Consider the following 25,455-nt stretch of genomic DNA (forward strand, 5'->3'; position numbering starts at 1 on the left):
GTCACAAAATATTTTTTTTCTTGTGATGAGAACTTCTAAGATTTACTCTCTTAGTATAGGGTTTCTTCTTTTAGAAATGCAGTTTTCAATCTCCACATAGGCTTCAAAAAATACAGGCCATCCATCACCCATATTTGAAAATAAGAAGTACAATATTCTAAGCAGTGTTGGTGGTTTTAAATTAGAAAATTACTTTCCCCCAAAGAAAAAGCATGTTCAATCATGGTCAGGTTAATGATAATAACCTATCAATGATAATGATAACAAAAATAGTAATAGGCTAATGACAGTAAGACCAGTAACTTATGAAGACCTACATATCAGACACTAAGCACTTTATACCTATAAGACAGATATAATTATTTGTTTTACACAATTATAAAACAGAAACTCATAAAGTATGGGTAACTTGTCTAAGAATATAAAAGTAGAAAAATGCAACCAGAGATTAGAACCCAAGTCTGTCTGAACCCAAAGCAGCAGAAGCTGGGCTACTTCTTTTAATGAATATTTAAATTTTTTTGAAAAATATGCATTAGCCTAAGCTCTTGACTGTGAGGAGAAGTGAAGAGGACAGGAAGAAAGAAAAACATAGCTCCCTTGTTTATATTCAGGGTGAGATCTGGTTAAAAAACAAAAACTAACAAACACCAAAACCCCACAAATAAACAGAAATCATGGAATGAGTAATCTTGGTCTTTGAGAGCTTTGCTTCTCTATTTCTCTATCCTGTCCGCCTTCTCAGTGTTTCTTCCTAGGCATTTGGTGACTTTATGCTACTTACCCAATGCTCTTTCAATAAGTAACTCACGTGAGTCTATCCAAACTTTTAAATGCTCCTTATATTATCCCTATTCCTCTTAGATAAAATAACTGGTAGGTATTAAGAAGAAAACAGGATTAACTCACTCTTTTTATTTTATGGAGGCTGATATCTCATACTAATTTATTTATTTAGTCTGTCTCAATAGAATGTAAGCACCATAAAATCAGAATGTTTGCTTTTTTTGTTCACTGCTGTATTTCCAATCCCTAATGCCAGCACACAGACCTTCAATAATTATGTACTGAATCAATGAATTCTGCAGAGATGTTTCCATTTTAAAAAAAAAAGCTTAACTCAAAAGTATAATAATGAATTTCAAGTTCAATATTCAGTTTATAAAAGATGTGGGCCATCTAGATGAACATTTTAGAAGGGTTTGGAGCCACTGTAAGCAGGCAGGCTCTGCATAGGAATCAGATTGTCCTTGGGTTCAATTCTGCTAAGCAGCCTCTATTTTTCATAGTCTCTACCCATCTTCTTGGGAACCCACAGATACTCCCAAGCTTCTTTGATTTTTTTTCTGTGCCTGCTCTCTTTCACAACACAAAGATAGCAGCTATATAGGTCAGACACTGCCTGTATACATACCATTGTTTGACAAGATTCATAAATGTTTTGTAACCAAGTTTGATTTTAAACATCCTCTGGCCTATCCAAGGTGAAATGACAGGAAAATGTCTGTTGAGATATAAAAATTAAATGGGAGAATTTATGCAGAAATACTACAACTTTTAGAGGCTAATTACTTTTTGGCATCATTGTTGAGTTACATAAAAAGGAACAGGTTTAATTTGGAATAGGATGAAATACAGGAAAAAGGTGAATGTAGTAGGAAATTAAGAGTACTTTATCCCACATTTTCTTAGGAGCTACTGATGGTTTTAAAGAAGGAAAAAAAGAAATGATACAAACTAAAAAAAAAACAACGGTAGCTCTCAGACTATGTATATATACTAACTATATGGCATAATTTAAAAAATATTTATTGATTAGAGAGAGAGAAAGAGAGAGAGAGAGAGAGAGAGAGAGAGAGAGAGAGAGAGAGAGAGAGAGAGATTTCTTGTTCCACTTTATACATTCACAGGTTGATGCTTATGTGTGTCCAGACCGGGATCAAACCCACAACCTTGGCCTATTGGTACGACATTCTAACCAACTGCGCTACCTGGCCAGGGCTAAAATAGTAATCAAGGGGCTAGATTTCATCTATACCTAAAAACATGTGAAAATATATGTGTTTTAAAGACATGGTTTTTGTTTGTTTTTGTTTTTTTTTTAATTGATTTCAGAGAAAGGAAGGGAGAGTGAGAGTGAGATAGAAACATCAATGATGAGAAACGCTGATAGGCTGCCTCCTGCAAACCCCCTACTGGGGATTGAGCCAGCAACCGGAGCATGTGCCCTGACCAGGAATCGAACCATGACCTGGTTCATGGCTTGATGCTCAACCACTGAGCCACACTAGTCAGACTGAAAATAGTTTTCAAATTCTCAAACTTCTGTTAGTGGGCACAGGAAATAACTGGTTTTAATATATAACCTGTAATTATATGTTAGTCTGGCATAATATTTAAAAAATTTATCTCTTCAAAATAGGTAAAAACCAAACCTAATATTTTCAACTTATCCTGACTCCACAGACTTGATGGAACTCAACGCTGAAATATCTATTTCCTTTACAAAATTGAATTTACCCATGGTTAAAATGTTTGGGCTAAATGTATATTAATGAGTCATTAGCTTAATCATGTCTGACTTTTGAATGTTTTATTCATACTAAAGATAATTTTGAGTCAAAGAAACAAAATCCCAATAATATTCTAAAATATTTTAATCAAATTGTAACAGCTATGCTGACCTCCCTATCTATGTCGCATGGGTGTGTTTCGATCTATCATTGTCGATCGTGAATTTGGTTGACACTTCTATTATAGAGAAAGGGCGAACAGCAATATTAAAATATTTCTTCTAATTAATTTCCTTTCAAGGTGCATGAATTCGTGCACCAGGTCACTAGTTTATTAATAAAAATGCCAGTTTTTATCTGATCTGCACACTAGCACTCTCATAGTAGGTTTGGAGGATACATGTTAGTCTATCACTCCCTACATTATTCACCCAAGGCTTGGGTCAGGCTTTAAGGTTCAGGCATGCTCTAAAGATTCTGCTGGTTCCAGCAGAGTGCTGGGGGGATCTGGTTCAAAGTTTGATTCCCATCAATGCCAGATAGAGCCTTAGAGAGGAAAAGCTCATAGAATCACATTTCACAATGATATACTGAATTACAAACCAAACTTGCCTTACAGTAAACTTTCATTTAGCCTGTCCTGGAACTGGTCTATAAATGAAAGGATTATCAATCTTCTAGCCCTTTTCCAGAAAACATGAGTTAAGCCCACCTCATCCTCAGTGACATACATGCCAATATGATCTTTAATAGTTTTTATCCTGGATCACAAAAAATTGACATAATAAATTTTTCAGTGAAATACTTTGGAAATTTTTTAAAAAATTAACAATAAGGATATTATTGATATCCAAAGTATTTTTTGTGTTTTTAACAGGGAGGTTTTTGTTTATTATTATTTTTTAATCCTCACTTGAGGATATTTTTCCACTAATTTTTAGAGAGAGTGGGAAGAGAGAGGAAAATACACTGGGAAATACTGATATGAAAGAAACACATCAATTGGCTGCCTCCTGCATGAGCCCATATCAGGGCCCGGGCCAGGGAGAAGCCTGCAACTGAGGTACATGCCCTTGACTAGAACCGAACCCGGGACCCTTCAGTCTGCAGACTAAATGCTCTATGCACTGAGCCAAACTGGTTAGGGCAACAAGCAGATTTTAAAATAATGTATTTGCACTCTACAATTAGAACTTGCTTTATGTCAGAAAATTCAACTTTCAAATATTAAACAATATTTTAAAAACTAAACCACAGTACTTTAATTTGTGCATTATAAATATACAATTAAAACTTTAAAACACTGTACACTAAGTTTATAAACTGCTGTTTAAAAATAATATCTAAGCTTCAAAAGATAAAAGAAAGTATGTGGATCAGGACAGAGAGCAAAGCAGAGTCAAAAACAGCAGGATGTAGTTCAAATAGGTCACACTTAACTTTTAACTTTTCCTAAGAAGAAAAAAACAAGCTTAGCAACAGCTTTCAGCCAATCATAAAGCAGACAAACAGGTAAGGACTCAACCGCTCCAGATACCAATGAGGTCCAATCTTCATTCAATGTTTTGTTTGTTTGTTTTAAATTATATGTTAGAGCAGAGCAAAAGTAATAAAACACAATGTACTATACTGGGTTAAAAGTAATAAAGATAAAATCTCTTCACTGACCCTTATCAAAATATATCAGATTTTAATAACATTGATAATTTTGTTTTCATCCTCACTATATCAGATATGAAGTACAGTAAAGTTATGTTTAAAATATTAGTGTATTTGTAATAAAATATAGAACTTTGTGGAAATTTTTTTTATTGCTTGTGGATAGAGTATAAGGATGGGAATATCTATACGAATTAATTCTTTATTTTTAAGTTAACTCCCCAATACTCAATTTCTAAAAATATGATTGGGGGGCTGGCCAGTCGGGGGAGCCATGGAGGGGGACCATCCCTCAAAAATGCTACAGTACAAATCCAAAAATGTAAAATATGAGTAAAAACAATGACATAAAAATACAACCTTCAACACAAGCAAGCAAACTGAACAAATTGCATAGTACCATTCTATGCAATTTTTCCTGTTTATTTCTATCACTAAATATATATCCTGCTTTGAGAGGAGAAAGTTTTCTGAGAATGCAGAAGGGATTTTTCAAAGAGTTACAGATGACATTACTACACTGTTTAGTGAAATTCTCAGTATTGCTCAAACTGACAAAGTATTACTTGCAACAAAGACACAAAAACACTGTAAAACAATAACAATTTTCTTCATTTTGCTTTTGACGTGCCAAATTTATAGTGTTCTAAGGCAGTTTCCAATATTTTTGTAAAAATCTTCAAGAGCCACCTTTTATTTTTTTCTTTAAGTACTGCTTAAACCATTTGCTGGTGTAGTTCTCTAAAAAAAATTATTTCATGTAGATCAGCTTGACTTATTATGTAATCAATTATCTCTTGAATTCAACATCTACACTAATAAAAGAGAAAAATGGTAATTGGCGTACAGCGATACCTTTTTCATTGGCTAATCAGGGCTATATGCAAATTAACTGCCAACAAGATGGCGGCTAATTTGCATATGTAGGCACAATGCAGGGAGGTGAAAGGGAAAGCAGGAAGAAGCCCCCTGCCACTGACAGTGATCTGAAACCCAGGGGGAGCTAAGAGCTGGGGGGCAGGGCAAAGGCGGCCCCCTGCCCCCCAGCCATGATCGGAGAATCAGGCGCCTTTGCCGCCCTGGCCAGTGATAGCAGGAAGTAGGGGTGGAGCCAGCAATGGGAGCTGGGCACGGTCGAAGCTGGCAGTCCCAGGAGCTAGAGGTCCCTTGCCTGGGCCTAAAGCGAAGCCCACGATCGTGGCGCCCCCCGCTGCCACTGCAGGTCCCCGCTGCCCGGGCCGGACGCCTCGGCCAGAGGCGTTAGGCCTGGGCAGGGGCGGAGCCTGCAACCGCGGGGAGCTGGGGGTCCCCTGCCCAGGCCTGACACCTCTGCCGGAGGCCTCAGGCCTGGTCAACGGGCCGATCCGGTGATTGGTGATCGGAGGGTGATGAGGGTCAACTCCTCTGGCCGAGGCATCAGGCCTGGGTGGGGGGCGGAGCCGGGGATTGGGGGGATATGATGGTCCCCTTGCCCAGGCCTGAAGCCTGGGTCAGAGGCGTCAGGCTTGGGCGGGGGGTGGAGCAAGCGATCAGAGGGAGATGGGGGTCCCCTGTCCAGGCATGATTCCTGGGCCAGAGGCCTCAGGCCTGGGTGGGGGCCAGAGCCAGTGATCAGGGGGAGATGGGGGTCTCCTGTCCAAGCCTGACACCTCTGGCGGAGGCGTCAGGCCTGGGCAAGGGGCCGATCAGGCGATCGGAGGGTGATGGGGGTCAACGCCTGAGGGCTCCCAGTATGTGAGAGGGGGCAGGCTGGGCTGAGGGACACTCTCCCCCCCCACCCCCCCCACACCCAGTGCACGAATTTCATGCACCGGGCCCCTAGTCTATATATATAAAAGGCCAGCATGCAAAGTGTCCCCACAGGATTTCGACCAGGAGACCGGGAGGTTGATCCCTCGCTATGACGTGCGCTGACCACCAAGGGGTGGCACGGAACAAAGGAAGGCCCCGACCAGCAGCCAGCATCTGGGGAAGGGAGGCCCTGGTCGGCAGCCGGAAGGCCACCCGATCGGCCCTGATCACTGGCCAGGCCTAGAGACCCTACCCACATGAATTTCATGCACTGGGCCTCTAGTCTATCTATCTATATAAAAGCCTAAGTGACCATTATGACTGAACGACCAGAATGACCAGTAGCTATGATGCACACTGACCACCAGGGGGCAGACACTCAATGCAGGAACTGCCCCCTGTTGGTCAATGTGCTCCCACAGCCAACCTCCCATGGTCTCTCCCCCTAGCTGGCCGGCCCCCTGATAGACCCCGGTTGGGGGGCCAGCCAGCCAACCCACCAGCGTCCCTTCCCCCGACCGGCCAGCCCCCCAATCAGCCCCAATTGCTGGCCAGGCTGAGGGACCCCACCCATCCACAAATTTGTGCACCAGGTGTTTAGTATACTATAAAAAACACTGGTTTGCTACTAGTACTGTAGTTTGCTGTCAAACTGTATATATGTATACTTTCAATATTTTATTGTATTCTGTATACCCCTTGGAAGGTGGGAGAAAATTAGATAATGTTTGGAGACTAGTTTTAGGTTTTATTTATCAGTGATATCCTTACTTTATTCTTTTCCTCTATCCTCAATTGTCACAGATAACTGAACTACTGGGTGTACCAGTTAATAATGTGGATTTTTTTCAATAGATAGAGTTACACATATGTTGATACATATCTGATTTGATATGTATGCTATTTTGTTGTATTGACAGCAAGCTTCAAAACTTCATATTTCAAATTTTCTGAAGGTGTTAACATCATAGATATTTTTACGCTTAAAAATGTCGAATTTTGTGCCAAAAAAGAGCATTTGCAGGAAGTTTTAATTCATTATTTTGAAGAAAAAATTATCATATATTTCAGGAAGCTTATGGTGAACATGCTCCATCTCAAGATACTTGTGAACAATGGTTTACCTTTAAATGCTTTAAAAGTGATAATTTCGATGTGAAAGACAAAGAACGTCCAGGTCAACTGAAAAAAGTTTGAAGACCAACAACTACAAGCATTGGATGAAGATGTGTGTCAAACTCAAAAACAACTTGCAGAAAGATTAAACGGTGCTCAACAAACAATTTCCAATCGTTTACAAGCGATGGGAAAGATTTTAAAGGAAGGAAAATGGGTGCCACATCAACTGAACAAAAGACAAATGGAAAACTGAAAAGTCATCAGTAAAATGTTGCTTCAACGGCACGAAAGTTTTTTGCATCGAATTGTGACTGGCGATGAAAAGTGGATTTATTTTGAGAATCCCAAATGCACAAAATCATGGGTTGATCCAGGTCAACCATCAACACTGACTGCAAGGCCAAATCGCTTCAGAAAGACGACAATGCGTTTGGTGGGATCAGGAAGGTGTGGTGTATTATGAACTTCTAAAACCAGGTGAAACCATTAATCACTACTGATCACTACTGACAACAGATAATCAATTTGAACCACGCTTTGATCGTGAAATGACCAGAATGTGCCAGAAGACACAGCAAAGTAATTTTGCTTCATGATGACGCACCATCACACACTTCAAAACCAGTTAAAGACACGTTAAAAGATCTTGCCTGGGAAGTATTAACCCACCCGCTATATTCACCAGAACTTGCACCTTCAGATTACCACTTGTTCTGATCGATGACACACGCACTTTCTTAGCAGCACTTCAAAACGTACGAAGAAGTGGAAAACTGGGTCTCTAAACGGTTTGCCTCAAAACAAGAAAAGTTCTATTGGGATGGTATCCACAAATTACCTGAAAGATGGGGGAAATGTGTAGCTAGCAATGGACATTACTTTGAATAAAGCACTTTTGATATTTCTCTTGAAATTATCATGTTTTCTTTGATTACAAAATCCATCATTATTAACCAATACACCTAGTATAGTGAATCAAGAAAAAAATATAGCTTCAAAACATCATCTAGGAAAGAAACACTGTATATCCCACTCATGTTTTCCTTAGGCTCTTATACCTTAATAATTTAAAACAGTATCCATCCAACTCTTACTGAAAGTTTCATTAATTACTTAGCACATACACCATGCGATGTGAAATTCATGAACCTCTATGTGTATGGATATAGTGAACCTATTCATTCGCCCAGTATTAATGAAGCATCTATTATGAACCAGTCATTGTTTTTCTTCCTACTCTCTGTCTTTGATAACAATATCCATATCTTCTTCCTTTCTACTCCCTCTTCCCTCTTCTAATTTCTTATACTGATCTACACACTATACTCATTTTGCTCAAAAAAGGGTATGTAGAATGAGAAATGGCTTAAAACTACAAAGGCAAGAGGTACAACGCACTTGGAAAGCAGGATTCTGTGTTATGCTGAACAGCTGAATGTTATTGTAGCAGTTAGGTACTGAGTGACAGTTGATGGAGAGCTTTAAAATAACTCAGATTTTAATCTAAAACTTGATTCTGTAACTAGACAGATATCATACTTCATAGTTTCAGATTTGATATTATAAATTATTAATAGAATAGCTAATATATTGTGGTAAGTATGTATCAGGCACTCTTATAAAGCATTTTACAAAAAATTTAATTCATTTAACCCTAATAACAACCCTTTAGGTAGAAGATTTTTACTTTAGAAATGGGAAACTATGAGACAAAGAGATTAAGTGTCTAACCCAGGTCATATAGCCAGCAGGGGCCTGAGTAAAGGTTAGAACTCAAGCCATGTTCCTTTTACTATACTATATGTTGTGGGATATTATGCCACCTAATAATGTTTTAAGTTTCCTTTCTACAGTTAATATTCCAATGATTGTGTGTCCAACAGGAAGGAGGCCAAGGGACTATTATTAGTTCTTTTCTTTATCCATCTGTATCTTCCTCTTAATTATATTCCCTGCAATTTCTTCTGTATGACTGACTGCTCACCCAATCCTCTATGACCACCCAAATCATTAGAACACCATCCCTCTCCAGAAAATTTGAACTGGCTCCCCATTGAGCATACTGGCAAAATAAAAATGCTCCATAGCATCTCTCAATATTCCCTCTCCCTAGCTACTGCCTGCTCTATACATGTTAATCCTATTCTAATTTTCTTTATTTCATTTACCTACTTGTGCTCCCTTATGAGTCTTTATACATTTCTTCCTGACACTTAAAAACATTCTTTCCTCACAATTTCACTAAAGATACATTTTCATAACTTCTTTCAAAGATCTTCTAAAATTCCATCTTCTGCACAAAATTTTGTAAATTTTGTTGTGAGAAATATCTTCTACTACTTGACAGTTTACCATGCTAACATTGCCTTTTAATCTCCAAAATACCATCCATTATGTTTTGGATAAAGCCATAAACATTACTCTCTTTAAAAAAAAAAATCAATGAAAAAATATCCTTGGGTGAGGATTAACAAAAGCAAGGAAGTGAGGAAGTGAGGAAGGAAGGAAGGAAGAAAGGAAGGAAGGAAGGAAAAAAGGAAGGAAGGAAGGAAAAAAGGAAGGAAGGAAGGAAAAAAGGGAGGGCGGGAGGGAGGGAGGAAGGAAAGGGCAGAATTCAGAGTGATTTATTTGGTAGGATTAAATACAATGATGACTTACAGACACACACACACACACACACCTTGAAATGTTTTCTCCCACATCTGAAAATTAGTAATTTTGGTCAAAATAGCTGATTATTATATAGAATACCAGAGGCCCAGTGCACGAAATTTGTGCATGGGGACAGTCCCCCTAGGCCTGGCCAGCGATTGAAGTGCGAGCATCTGGCATGGGAGGGCAGGTCCCAGCTGACCTCTGGGCCCTGAGCAGCACCTGGGCCCCTGCATTCCCTCCTCCGCCTGAGTCCCGGTGCTGGAGTCCCCACGTGGAGATGCAGTGAGTGCGGCGGACACCATGGGCCGGGGTGCAGTGTGGGTCTCTGGGCCACTCAGCAGCGCTGCACAGAAGCCGGGCGGGCAGCGTGCTCTCTCCTGGCCGGCCTCGCAGACTGGCTCCTGCACGAAACCACAGGGAGCCCAACTGGCCCCTGCAGTCCCGGCAGCTGAGGCCCGGCTCACCCGGAAGAGGCCGTGCAGATGTGGGGCAGGCTCCTCGTGGGCGCCTGGCACTTGAGCACAGGGGCTTCCCTGGCACACAAGCCCTGGTGTCCCAGGGGAGGGTAGCAGAGGGAGTAAGAGCAAGCTTGGCAGACACACCCGCCTTGGCCTGGCGCTGCCTGCTCACCTGCTCCACCATCCAGACGTTGTCCTGCTCTCATCCGCGCCCATCAGGGCAAGCAGTGCCTCCACTGCCACCCACCATGGTCTGCATTGCACCCTGGTGGTCAGTGCATGTCATAGCAAGTGGTCAAACTCCCGGTCGAACTCCCAGTTGAACAATTTGCATATTAGGCTTTTATTATATAGGATCATAATATCTCATTATACCTCAACTGACCTTTTTTTTTGTTTGCCAAACTCATGAACAGAATCTAGAACAAAAAAAAAGAATGTATGCATCCCCATGTTCATAGCAGCACAATTTACAATAGCTAAGATCTGGAAATACCCAGGTGCCCATCAGTAATGAGTGAATAAAAAAGCTGTGGTACATTTATACCATGAAATATAGTATAACAGTAAAAAAGAAAAATCTCTTAACCTTTGAGATAGCATGGAGAGACCTGGAGAGCATCATGGTAAGTGAAATAAGTCAGTCAGAGAAAGACAAGTATTACATGATCTCACTCATATATGAAATCTAATTAACAAAATAAACTGAAGTGGATCCAGAGACATGGAAGCATAGAATAGAGCCCAGAACTTGGAGGGAAGGTGGGGAAGGAAGGATGGGTGGGTAGGAGGAAATCAAAGACCTTGTATGCATATATGCATAACCCATGGACACAGACAATGGGGTGCTGAAGGCCTGGGGTGAGAAGTGGGGGCAGGCTGGAGGGGGGTTGTGGGGGAAAAGAGGGGACATATACAATACTTTCAACAATAAAGATTTTTTAAAACATTAAAAACAAAACAAAATAAAAGATGTAAAATAGATGCCACAGAGTTTATATACCAAAAGTTATATACTGCACTCAGAGGAAAAGCTTTGGCCTACCTCTTTTAAAAGCAATTTACTTTTACTTTGTACAAAGGTATAACAAGCTTGTTTATCTAGTTTCTAAGTCCACAGTGATTTAGGAGGGATTAGGGACTACTGTTTAAACTGACAGCAGAGAAAAATGGTACTTAACCATTTAATCGCAAGGCAAGTGTGTGAAAAATTCTAAAAAGCAGAAATAAAAACTTGAACATAACAGTAGCAGGAGCCTTTACTACAAGGGTACTTAGTCCTATAAGCTTTAAGGAGATCCGTTAGCAACAGTCTGACAGTTTAGGGTAATAACTAACCTCCATAATAGTGATTCTTACCTATGTTGGACAAAACACCTAACAATATTTTCTTAAGAAATATAACGTAAAGTGTATGGGTGAACTGGTAAAGTAACGAGAAATCATTAGAAGTAAAAAATGACCAATAGGAGGAAGTCAAGGAGGCAATGGTTACTGAGGCTGATAGCTATGGACCCCCAATAACCCAGAGCAGCAGCACAGGGAAAAGAAGACAAAGCTTAGAACTTGGGAAACTGGGGGGCTGACCAGAGACCCTATCATAAAGCCAAATCACAAAAAGCTAAGCGATCAATGAAAGTATGAACTAGGAAAAACTCCCATCTACAAAAGGAGATAGAAATAAAAGTGTAGGGGGTGAAATCTCCCCTGAAAATTCATCAACACAAAGTAGTTCACACATGAGGGGCCTTAATTCCTTCTTACCTGCCTGGTCTTAACACAAAAACAAGACAAGGATCCAGTGGAGGTAGAATGGAAGAGAGAAATATAATTCTAACAAGCCTAATTTTGTCTTTCTGTTCTAGGGACCAAATCTGACCTGAAAGTATACTGGCACATTTCATGTATGCAGTTAAGTAAGTACTCTGTGATGATTTCCTAGTACATTAATTCCAGATAGCAAAAAACAGTGGTTATTCTTCTGGAGACTAGGCAAATATACTGGAGTAAGACAGGGGTCAACAACACAGTTTTACTTCTAGTACCCTTGGATCAGAAGAAAGCATTTCTTAAAGGCAATAGTAGTTGTTGCCACATGGAAATCTTGGGAGCACATACCATAAAGATAAAAAGGATCCACTATTTAAAATGACCCTCCAATCCCAGGACCTGGCACAGAGCATGAAATGAACCATGGAAGCAGTATTTGTACAAAAAGATCCTTTCAAAAAAGCCTTCTACATCATGATTGTTTGTATCAGAAAATAATAACCCCCCAAACATTCCAAAATATCTGCAGCTGAAGAAATTAAAAAATGGTACTGGGTCACACAATGGTGCACAGTGGTAACATGAAAAGTGTCTTTGACCTGGGTTTGAAGATTACCTTGAAAAGATGTAAATTGTCTCATATAGATTTAGAGTTCAAATTGTTCACTTGGTAATACTCTTAATTCTTAGTTTTGTGCCTACTTTGAAACAGAGCTTTAGTGTATGAAGATGATGACTTCAGGGTACTTTTCTACCCTCTCTGCTTAAGAAAATTTTTTTCTATAGAAATTTGCAATAATGTTAGCAGTAAATGGGGGACTCAAATAGCAAGTTAAGGTCTTAAATTCTACAAGGAATTTCAGAGAGCTACTAGCTAAGGATTACAGAGCTCAGTGTCCTAGAAAGACTTTTTTCCTAGCCACTGATGACTAAAGATGCTGTTAGGAACAATGGAAACCATAGTTTAAAACACAGTAATTGTACCAAAAAGGTGGTCTCCAGAATAAATGCACTTGATTCATGGCAATTTTAGCATTCAGAACAATTCTTATGAGTAGCAGGGATGATTTTGCTTTATTAAGTCTTTTTTCTTGAGTGAGAATTATTTCCCAAGATGCTATGAGTACTGAATTTAAAATGTTGCCACCTTTCTAACACCTTCCCTTCCCCCAATCAAGCAGCTTTATCTACTCTCTGTGCTTTCTTAGCGAGGAAGAAAATGTTCATTATTTTCCTAAATAAAACTGTATTTAATTAAAGTCTACTGTGCTGAACTTCTTCAACTCTTTAGTAAGGTTCTTAATTTTAATCAAAGACTTATTGATAACACAAGTGCTTAGATATTAAGGAAACCAATCCTTGGAATGTTGGGTTCTCTCCTCCCCTAGTACAAATAATAGGTAAAAATTAATAAAATGACCTTTTAACTTGGCTTTTCCTGACCCTAGGGACTTACAGGCATGCGTCTGTTTTCTCTGGTTCTCCAATTTCCGGTCCTGCATTAGCAAGATGCCTATCTTTGGAATCCTCAGAATCTGGACTGTAGTACCTGACAAGAAGTCATTACTAGGACCCCCCTGACCTGAGAATTTGTTCTAAGAAGAGTCGTGAAACTCAAGCATGAGTTCTGGTGAAGCAAGGGTATCAGAAAACTGCTTAGAACTATGAATACCCATAAAAGTGTGAAGAGCACAATGTACTGCTAGTAATATGTTCTTATGCATTCAGAGTACAGGGTGGGGAAAAGATAGTGGGAAATTTCTTCAGTGTATCAACTTTAGTGCATGAAGATGACTTCAGGATACTTTTCTACCGTCTCTGCAACTAAATTAGGCAACTAAGTTTTTTCATGTCTCAAAATATTCTTTTCTCAACGGTCTAAAATGATGTTATCCATAAGTTTGAGGACAGGGTAGGAATAAGTGAACAGAGGAAGAATAAAAATAACCAGGACCTGGATTGGAGAAAAATGTATTAGAGTTAAAATATGTCTGAAATTCTCAAGATCCTAAGGTTTTGGAAGAAACCATAAAATCTCTTATTATATTAGTGACCTGGTGCATGGATTCATGCACATTGAAAGGAAGTTAATTAGCTGGTGGCTGGCGGGGCAGCCAACCTCCTGTGGTCCCTCCCTGGCATCTGCGGAGTGTGCGGGGTCCCTCTGGCAGGGGAGGATCCCTTGGCCTGGCCTGTGGGGATCAGGCCGAAACCGGCAATCTGACATCCCCCGAAGGGTCCCGGAGTGTGAGAGGGCACTCTGCAAAGTTGCTGTCATACAAGGTGTGGAACGCAAACGCAAGTATGTAGTAAACCAGATTCGGGGCTGACAGTGCCCCAGCAACAACATAACCCACGGCCAAGGTGGAATCACACGACCCTGCAAGGAATCGGGCTCCTTCCTCTCTGGTTTCGGGATGCGTCACCCGAGAACTGCTGCTGCCAAGTCACTGCAGCTCGGCAACTACTGCACTGTCGGCCCCCAGTGGTTAGTGCGAGTCAAAGCAACGGGTCGGACGATTAGACACTTAGCATATTAGTCTTTTATATATATAGACTAGAGACCCGGTGCACGAAATTTGTGCACGAAATTTGTGCACGGGTGCGGTCCCTAGGCCTGGCCAGCGATTGAAGTGCGAGCACCTGGTGTGGAAGGGCAGGTCCCAGCTGACCTCTAGGCCCAGGGCAGCACCTGGGCCCCCTGACCCCGCACACCCCACTTTGCCTGACCTGGTGCCCAAGTCCCCACACAGAGATGCGGTGAGCGTGGCCAGACACCGCGGGCTGGGGTGCAGCGTGGGCCTCTGGGCCACCCAGCAGTGCTGCACAGAAGCCGGGCGGGCAGCGTGCTCTCTCCTGGCCGGCACTGCAGACCAGCTCCTGCGAGAACCCATGGGGAGCCTGACAGGCCTCTGTGGTCCCGGTGGCTGCGGCCTGGCTCACCCAGAAGAGGCCACACAGGTGTGGGGCGGGCTCCTCACAGGCATCCAGCACCTAAGCATAGGGGCTTCCCTGGTGCAAGCCCTGGTGTCCTGGGGGAGGGTAGCAGGGGGATTGAGAGGGAACTCAGTGGACACCCCGCATTCTCACCGCACCTTTGTCCCCGTTACCCCCACCCCAGGTAGCTGGCGAGAGGTCGCAGCCCCCTGCCCAGGCTCTGTGGGAGTTTGGTCACAGCCACCCACCCCCAGTTCCCCATTCCAGCCTAGGCCTCAATTGGACGATCAGGGCTTGCTGGCCGCTGGTCTCTGTCTGCAGGACAATTGGTCAGGGCCAGGCCCCCCACCCGGCTCCCTCAGCACCTGGGAGCTGGGCGGTGGCCCCGACCCCTGCTGCAGCCATCTGTGGGGTGATCAGTTGGAGGCAGGCAGCAATGGTCGCGATCACCACCACTGGTCGCTATTGGGCCCGTGCTTGCACCTGCCTTGGCCTGGCGCCGCCAGCTCACCTGCTCCACCATCCCGCCCCGGTTCTGCTCTCTTCAGGGCCCATCAGGGCAGGCAATGCCTCCACTGCTGCCTGCTGCAAGCACTGCGTCGCCAATGCCTGCCACGTTCCGCACCACTCCCTGGAGGCCAGCACCTGTCATAGCGAGCAGTCGAACTCCCAGTAGAACAATTTGCATATTAGGCTTTTATTATATAGGATAATTACCGCTCGCCTTCCTTTTTACAGCCTCCTGATGTTACTGAATATGACTCTACATAGGAACTGTGGAATGAAATATAAAATGTATACAGAGCTTTACAGCCCACAAATTTCATACAGAGTTATGTAATTTCTCACAACAGCCTTGTGAGATGAATCTCATTATTCCTGTATTACCCAACAACAAACCAGTCATGCAACTGATTAAGTGGCAGAGCTACAAGTCAAATACAGATCTGTCTGACTTCAGGTCCACTGCTCTTTCTTTTCCTCATCAGTTTAAAATGCAGCTTCAGAGCCAGCCCTCAGGAAGCTTACCATACAACCCAGTTGATCATAAAAGACTCAGAAACAATCAAAGGACAACACCAGGCAAATGTGTAATTCTGTGTTAAATTGAATGCCATAAACTGTAAACATCCAGGGGTAGAGAATCAGTAAAGACCTGAAACGTGGGTAGAGGGGAATGGCACAGAGAAGAAAAGAAGGTGGATGAACTTGAGACTGTAAGGAGATTGTCTTGGCTTTGGTAGGGGGATGTGAGTTTATTAAACAGTGGGAAATAGGTTAGGATCAGTTTTAAGGCACCTAGAAAGTCAGGGAAAAGAGGAGACTGGACGAGCCAGGAGGCAATAATGGAGCCCTAAAGTATTTCCAAGTAGTAGCATAAAGTGGTGAAAGCAGTGACTTTCACAAGTGTGCAAGATGAGCACAGGCAAAGGAAATCTGTGTACATTAAAGAGGTAGTGAGACTTACCACTCCCCTTCCTTTTTACAGCCTCACGATGTTACCGAACTTCACAGTCCACCCACAGGGATCATTCCTGGACTTGTGCACATGCTCTTCCCTCTGACTATAAGTTGGTACCCTCTAATCCTGGCCCTCTTCTCATCTTCATTCTGAAGTTAGAAGTTCCTGCCTTACAGAAGCCTTCCCTGACCCCGTCCTACCTATATTATATATCCCCTTTGTTTAATTCCTCTGCTATAGCACTTAAGTCTCGACACTGTAATTGCTAGTGGGCTAGCCAATCTCCCCTACTAAACTGAAAGCTCCAAGGGTAAGAAATGGCCCATCTTTTCTAGCACTGAATTCATTTGGTAAATAGTTGTGAATCAGAGGAAGTAAAGAGGGTTATAAGATCAGAAAATAGATTTAGGGGTTACTGGTACTTTCCCTAAGATTACATGAACAGGAAAAAGATATACTATATACAGGCATGAAAAAATAGGGAATAATATAATTTGGAAGATGGGCTCAAATCTCATTGAAAGAGCTACTCCAAGCCTTCTTTTTTTCTATCTACCCAAGCCCCTTAATGAAGAGGAGGGTTGGATCAGGCCATGGCTGAGGACAATTTTTTTTAAACCACATTTTTGCCTTAAAGGGAGCAAAGAATTGAAAACTTTCATTTAATACCTATCTATAGAGAGCTCAGTGCTTTGCAAGAACCTACGCAAGGTATTTCATAGTATACAAATATGAAAGAAACACAACTGAAGCCCTAAGGAGCCTTATAATCCAATAAAGAACCACATATGGTAGAATTATTTTAAATACACAAGCAGTGCTATGGATTCAGATGAGGGAAGAAGTCAAGGGATCATTAAAAACATTGCCGTAACTGGTTTGGCTCAGTGGATAGAGCGTCGGCCTGCGGACTGAAGGGTCCCAGGTTCGATTCCGGTCAAGTGCATGTACCTTGGTTGCGGGCACATCCCCAGTAGGAGGTGTGCAGGAGGCAGCTGATCGATGTTTCTCTCATCGATGTTTCTAACTCTCTATCTCTCTCCCTTCCTCTCTGTAAAAAAATCAATAAAATATATTATAAACAAACAAACAATAAAATATTGCAAGCAGAGAAATGAGGTGACTGAGCTTTGATTTTCACCAACCGGTGGTCTGTGAGGTCCAAAAGGTTGGTGACCATTGTCTTAGAAGATTAGGAGAAACCTCTAGGATGGTCTGATTTGTGGGGAGAAGCTAAAGGCAGATAGACTTCAGCTTTAAGGCAGTGCAGTGGTCTAGTTAAGAGGCAACAGTATAAATTCTTTGACTACCTTTTATCACTGATATTTTTCCAAGAAAATCTACTGGTCAATGTGATAGAAATGTCCAGTTGTCCCTAGCATCTGTTCCCTGCTTCTTCTATCCTATATAATAAAAGGCTAATATGCAAATTATCCCTCAACCAGGAGTTTGACCAGTAGTTCAACCAGGGGGCAGGGCCAGCAGGCCAACCACCCGAGGCCCAGCCCCCAATCGGGATAGGCTGGCCGGCCCCCACCTGTGCACGAATTCATGCACCGGGCCTCTAGTGGTTAATGAACACCCAAATCTTTAGCTGGGCATGCTGCCACTCAAAAGCTTACCTTTCAGGTAGGCGTGACCAAGTTAGTAAGCTTTGGCCAATCTACACTAATAAAAGAGACAAATGGTAATTGGCGTACGACGCTACCCTTTTCATTGGCTAATCAGGGCTATATGCAAATTAACTGCCAACTAAGATTGGCAGTTAGCTGCCAACAAAGATGGCAGTTAATTTGCATATGTAGGCACAATGCAGGGAGGCGAAAGGGAAAGCAGGAAGAAGCCCCCTGCCACTGCCAGTGATCTGAAACCCAGGGGGGAGCTAAGAGCTGGGGGGCAGGGCAAAGGCGGCCCTGGGGCCGCCTTTGCCCTGCCCCCCAGCCATGATCGGAGAATCAGGCGCCTTTGCCGCCCTGGCCAGTGATAGCAGGAAGTAGGGGTGGAGCCAGTGATGGGAGCTGGGCACGGTCGAAGCTGGCAGTCCCAGGAGCTAGGGGTCCCTTGCCTGGGCCTAAAGCAGAGCCCACGATTTCGGGGCCGCTGCAGCTGCAGGTCCCCGCTACCCGGGCCGGATGCCTAGGCCAGAGGCGTTAGGCCTGGGCAGGGGCGGAGCCTGCAACCGCGGGGAGCTGGGGGTCCCCTGCCCAGGCCTAATGCTTCGGCCAGAGGCGTTAGGCCTGGGCAGGGGCAGAGCGGGAGATCGCGGCGCTGCTGCCGCTGCAGGTCCCCGCTGCTCGGGCTGGACGCCTCTGACAGAGGTGTTTGGCTTGGGCAGGGGCAGAGCGGGAGATCGCAGGGAGCTGGGAGTCCCCTGCCCAGGCCTAATGCCTTGGCCAGAGGCATTAGGCCTGGGCAGGGGCGGAGCCTGCAACTGCCCGGGAACTGGGGGTCCCCCGCCCAGGCCTGACACCTCTGCCAGAGGCCTCAGGCCTGGTCAAGGGGCTGATCTGGTGATTGGTGATCGGAGGGTGATGAGGGTCAACTCCTCTGGCCGAGGCATCAGGCCTGGGTGGGGGGCGGAGCCGGGGATTGGGGGGATATGATGGTCCCCTTGCCCAGGCCTGAAGCCTGGGTCAGAGGCGTCAGGCTTGGGCGGGGGTTGGAGCAAGCGATCAGAGGAAGATGGGGGTCCCCTGCCCAGGCATGATTCCTGGGCCAGAGGCCTCAGGCCTGGGCGCGGGTCAGAGCCAGTGATCGGGGGGAAATGGGGGTCCCCTGCCCAGGCCTGCCACCTCTGTCAGAGGCGTCAGGCCTGGGCAAGGAGCTGATCCTGCGATTTGAGGGTGATGGGGGTCAACACCTGAGGGCTCCCAGTATGTGAGAGGGGGCAGGCTCGGCTGAGGGACACTCCCCCCCACACACACCCAGTGCACGAATTTCGTGCACTGGGCCCCTAGTCTTATATAATAAAGAGCTAATATGCTAATTAGACTGAACAGCAGAACAACCGCCCGGACGACCTTCTGGATAAAGCTGGGGCTGCAAGGCTCGGCCGAGGCAGGCAGGGCTGCAGGGGCCAAGCCCTTTGCACAGATTTCGTACATTAGGCCTCTAGAGTGATTATAAAAGCACTGGTGTGTGCATAGTAAATGTCACTACAATGAGTATGTGTATGCTCATTCTTCTAGTAAATTCTTCCTCTGTCTGGAATGTGGATGTGATTCTAGAGCTGAAGCAGCCATGCTGGAAAGCTATTTTAGAGATGCAAGCTACATCTTGAGGCTACTGGAAAAACACAGAAGGGATTCGAGTATCATAGGGCCTCTAAATCAGTCCTGTACTGCCTTCATACACTGTAGATTTCTAGGCCCCTGTAGATATTACCTTTGATTCATTTATATAGTATTAAGTGAAAGAGAAAAAAGGGATGAGTTCATTCAGATATTCCACCACTGACATAGTTCATATCACATTCCTAAACTTTCCTTTAGTCTACCTCCAACCATTCTAGAGTCCATGTTTTCCTTCATTCTAGAATTTCAACTTTATTAATGAACTGTCCTCAAAAGCAGCATTCATTTATTCATTACTCACTCAACAAATTTTTATTGAATTACTACCATGTGCTAGGCATTGTTAGATGACGAATAAAACAGACCCTGACTTCAGAGAGCTAAGTCAAGCAATATTTTAAAATGTAGATTGAATTGTGTTTTATTATTTGTGCACTATACCTCTGTGGTCCCAAATTTTCCTATTGAATCAAAGTGAAAAGATACATGAGTGTAAAAGACTGAGAGAAAGCCAACATACGGAGAGGGAGTAGGAAGTAAGGAGGTGTGGAGAACTTTTAGGGAAAGGAAAAGATAAAATTGTATAGCAAAGGAAGGAGGGAGAAAGAAAAGGAACACATGTTTATTGAACTTTACTGAGCTTCACACATCCTCACAACCTCTTTCATGTGTTAATAATTAATAGGGACAAGCTTATTGTTAAACTTCTGGAACTTTGAGAGCACAGCATCTGCCCTCCTTATTATTATACCTGCCTCTACAATGCTAAAAGCAAAGACCTTCCTTCAGGAACCCTCAAAAGGCTCCCCACTATTCTTTCCCAATTTTAGCCCCAATTCATAGCTCTACTCCTTCCCATCTCTTATTAGAACCTTCTTCTCCCAGTGTCTTCTGAGGGAAGAAGTGATTTCAGCAGAATGGGGAGAGAGTGTTGTTGAAATTCCCAGTAAAAATTTAGGTTTAATTTTCTCATAGAAATATTGCTAAAATAGAATGTAAAAATTATTTATGTTACTAACTTTAATAGTTTAGCAACCTCATGCTGTTAAAATTAACTGGTTGTCTACTGGTTGTCTTGCCAGAGTGAGAAAATAAGTTCTTAGCTTCAGATAATTAACATGAATTTTAACTGTATTGTAGACCCTTTGTGAGACATAGAAAACCTGAAGATCATTCTTTGTCTAAAATATAATGATGGTTAATAAAAAGAAAAAATATATATATAATGATGGTAATACTATTGCTGGACATATGGCTCCAAAAGAATGGAAAAAAAAAGACTAAGACGCCAAACAGACAAAAAACAAACATCTCAGGTACTAATGTTGGGATTAGTTGCTTTTGGTCATTTTTATCTAAGGTAAGCGATGTATATTTATTAAATATTAAACCAGTTTAAGTATGACATTTAGTTCATAATACTCTACAATATGACATTATAAAAAGTTTTTCTTCTTAGATTGTGGTTTTAGCACTTCACAAGTAGTTTCTTTTCCTGTTAACTTTCAGACAACTCTGCTTAAGCTTGAGCTAAATACCTGGAGGAAGTGCTACCACAATTTTAGCTTTCTTATTTCCAGTTGAGCAATATTACTCTCAGCTTTTCTCTATTAGGAAAGCACCATATGTTCACTTACAGTTCTCTCTGTAACCTAATAAAATGCTCTTAAAATAATTATAGAATAAAAACAATTATGAATCTGAGACTGAGAGGTAGAGGAACATTGCCCCAATCAGTACTAGGAAAAAGGCTTACAAGGATACTTAAAAAATTTCTTTGGCTTTTGTTCAGCACCTGAAGTCAGGAAACTCCTACTGATCAAGGTCCCTTGTCTTTTTCGACAAGGTCCCTCCCTGTCCATGACATACAGCCAAAATGTAACTTTTGTTATATTCCTGATACAGCATAAAAGAGCACAAACACATTCTAAGTGGTAAAGATAATCTTATCCTCCCTAATGGGCCATAAGTCCAGAAAAACAAGTTACCTCATTTATGAACTATGCTATTTAAGAATCTATGATGCAACAATATTGCACTATTCTTTTCTTTTTGATGTGTAAATTATATTTTAATAAAGTTTGGAATGGTGCAAGCAGTGTACCATTCTTTGTTTTTAACTTTATTTTTATTATTGACACTATTACAGATGTCCCCATTTGCCCTATATCCTTTGCCCATATCACCAGCCCCGCTTCTCCCTTCCCTCTGGCCATCACCACAATGTTGTCTATGTCTATGAGTTATGCATATATGTTCTTTGGCTAATCCTTCACCTTCTTTCATCCAGTCCCTGCCCCCTGCCCTCTAACAGCTGTCGGTCTGTTCCATATAGCCATGCCTTTGTTTCTATTGTCTATAAAAATGTATTCTTTCAATCAAAATTATTGCTCAAATGTTGTTCAGCAAGGTCCTAAAAAGCTGTTTTGTTTTGTTTTTCTCTCTTATTCTTTCAAACTGAATTTAGGGCAAAGAAAAAGAATTTTCATTTCACATAGTAAACATTATTAGTCCCTAGAAACTATAAATTTCTACTGATTGGTATCTTTGCATAGCAATAATTATGAAAACCTTAATGCATAGGGATAACTTCGAAGTACTGCAAAGAGTTTAAATTCCCTCTAATTAAATGATGCAATTATATTCAGCATCTAGTCAATATCTGATGTAAAAACCATAGAATTTCAGAGCTAAAGTATTATTGAAATAATCTAAGTAGAACTGAAATAGGAATTTGGAGAGTGTCTAAGAACAGTGGAACTTAGAAATTGAGAAACAACTTGACATGGGGGCAGTGAACACACAATGCAATATACAGATGATGTACACCTGAAATCTATATAATGTTATTAACCAATGCCACCTCAATAAAAATGAAAAATAAAATTATTCTCTAATGCAAAAAAAAGAAAGTGAGACCCAGAGGTGAAATACATAGTTTTAATGTTGATATATTTATCATATTCTAGCTTTAAGAAACTTAGACATCTGTGTGTAAAATCAGGCCTGGCTTTAGGATTTGATAGAGTAAGTAGTTGTTTATTTAGTATAATTTTAGAAGGGCTATTATTTAAAAAACATACACACATAAAAACCCAAATCTTCCTCAGAAATGAAAATGATAAATGATACCTAGTTGTGTTTCTTTTATATATTTAGCTGAGGTTCAATTATGCCTGTAATTCTATAAGCAAATGAATTCCATTATTTTCTGTTAAAATGAAAATATGTATAAAAGACAAAACTCATGAAACCATATAATGGATTCAAACCTTACATAGGCGTGTAAAGTGAATATCATGTAGATAAAACTGTCCTTGAAAATTTCTTTGGAAGGTACCATACCAGACTGGAGACTGAAAAGCCACTTCTTAGTAAGTGCAAAGCAGACATTTTATCCTCTAGCATTACAGCAGATGATTGTTTATTTAGTTCAGCACTAGTTGAGGTTATTGGCTTGTGTTTAGGACCCTTGGACACAAAAGCACATTTCTTTAACACCTGAAATACCCTCAGAATGGTGAGATGCTCACTCTATGAGAACAAAGTAGGAATTCAGACCAATGGAGAACAGAGCAGATTTCTGTCTTTCATACTCACTCAAGGGCATATGCTCTTTGAGTGAGATGTCTGGCAAAACTGCCTATACTATTTACATTAAAATTAGTTTCTGCCTCACATTTAAAAATGTTTGATGGGCAAAAATAGTTACATTTGCATAAAGTAAATATATGAATGATACAATTCCATTATAGGGAGTTCCTTCCTTAACAGCAGGTTGTGATGGCATATTAGAGCAGAAGAAAAAAGAATAGGCTTTGTGCCTACAAGCAAGGAAGGATTCCACGGGGTGGGATGGGGAAAGACCATGGCCAAAGATAAGTTTTGCCTACTTCACAAATTTACTTAGAGTACAGATATGCATATGCTGCATAAAACTTGAAGTCATAACCTCCTACATTCTCAACCTGACAAGATTACTGACAATTTACTTCACTTTTGCAAATAGTAACTATTAGCATCAAAGTGTCATCTTTATATTTTTCTATTTTCAGTTCAAGATGTGATCCAATTTAAAGTGACTTGGAGACAAGAACATTAAATTTGCACATCAGAGAGCTGTCTTGTGACTTTTCTCATTGAGTACTGCCAGCAAGCGCTGGCTGGCTATCTTTATCTGGAAAAGCACCACTAAAAGGTCTGAAGTGGAAGAGTCATAGACCTATCACTAGTATTAAAAATCCCAAATCACCAAATTATATAAAGACAATTTACATTTACAGATTCTAAACTGATGACTCAAATGGCAAAATGAAGTTACTGGAAATGGGAACAAATATTTTCATGAATTTACCAACTAAGTGTCTATTAAAAGTTATTTTGGCTACAAATTCAGTTTTCCAAGTCCTTGTTAATATTTCTTTTTTCCTGACTAAAGTATTGTTCATGTAGAAAAATAGGTTAGTCAAGAGATTATTGTGGCTTCAAACCTAAAAAGGAAGTAGGATGGGAGAGAGGAGAAAGCACAGTTGAGGGGGTTATTTCATGGCTCTACACTGTACCACAGCTGTGGCTAGGATTTCACAAACGTGTTATGTACCTCAGTCCAAGGGAGGACTGTGAGAGAATATGAATGGCTGAGCTCATTTAAGAATCATGACTGGGAAAACAACTAACTGGAAACACATGGTCTATTGATTCCAACTAAGTATTATCTTTATCATGAAAACCCCAGTAATGGGATTAGAGATTATTATTTGAATTGCTAGTCTTCAGCTATAGCACTAATGGAAGTTATTTAAGGAAAACAACAGAGCCATTCTTTCTTCTTTCATGAAAAAAATATTTTAGTTTGTCATGTGTCTTTAGTTTGTCATATCATTTATATGGTATCCTTTTTATTTATAATTAAATGTACTTCTTTAATTTAAGTATCAGACTGAAGTTTTAGGGGGCAGGGATGGGGATTGAAAAAGAATGAAAGGGTTGTATCTAATGTTTAGGCTTTTAATTTCTCTGTCAACTTAGTTGTTAAATGTGGGAAAGTTATAAATTTATCATTTTAGTTGTGTCTCTCCATTCTTTGTGTAAACATTTGTCCAAAGACTCTTGGGGCAACGCCAGCAAATTACATCAGGTGTTTTGCTACAGTGATTAAATTAAAACAGGAGATCACTTCCTTGAGTTTATCTTAACTTCTTAAAAACATGAGAAATGTTAACCATGTATATGACAAATTAGTATAAACTTTTAATAACATATTCTCAGTTCGCTGAGTGTGCACTATTTTAAGTTGAACTATAAAAAGACATTTTACCATTTCTTCTCTCCCAAGAACAGCTCAGCATTCACCTGTACAAATACTTGTGCCACTAACAAGCAACCACTGAGCCAAAGTGGGAATTTTGAGGGCAATGAAGAGTGGTAGAAGTTTCCAGAACATAAAGAATCAAAGTTCAATCACAAAAATTCTTCATGTCATGTGACAACAAACAATAGGGTCCATATTCAATATCTGAATTACATAAAATATTATAATGTAGCAATGATTAATTTACAATTGATTGCTTAACTAAGAATTCTGAGATCTTTCCTCTCTTAAACCATGTCATAATTCCTGAAATATTTTAAACATTCATTAAAAAATTGCAACATGGCAGTGAGAAGTTATTTTAGTTTTTGTTTGTTAGTTTGTTTTTGTTTTTTTGAGAGAGGGAGGGAGGGAGGGAGGGAGAGAGAGAGAGACAGAGAGAGAGAGAGAGAGAGAGAGAGAAATGGGTTGCCCGGGGATTGAACCC

General features: G+C 41.3%; 1 protein-coding gene across 2 annotated transcripts in view; it reads right to left on the bottom strand.

Moving 5' to 3' along the window:
• SESN1 (sestrin 1) overlaps nt 1-25,455 on the bottom strand; it is a 101,222-nt gene that overhangs the window by 32,784 nt on the left and 42,983 nt on the right. The window lies entirely within an intron of this gene.

The sequence above is a fragment of the Myotis nattereri genome (assembly GCF_964212035.1).
Source record: "Myotis nattereri genome assembly, chromosome: 6".
NCBI lineage: Eukaryota > Metazoa > Chordata > Mammalia > Chiroptera > Vespertilionidae > Myotis > Myotis nattereri.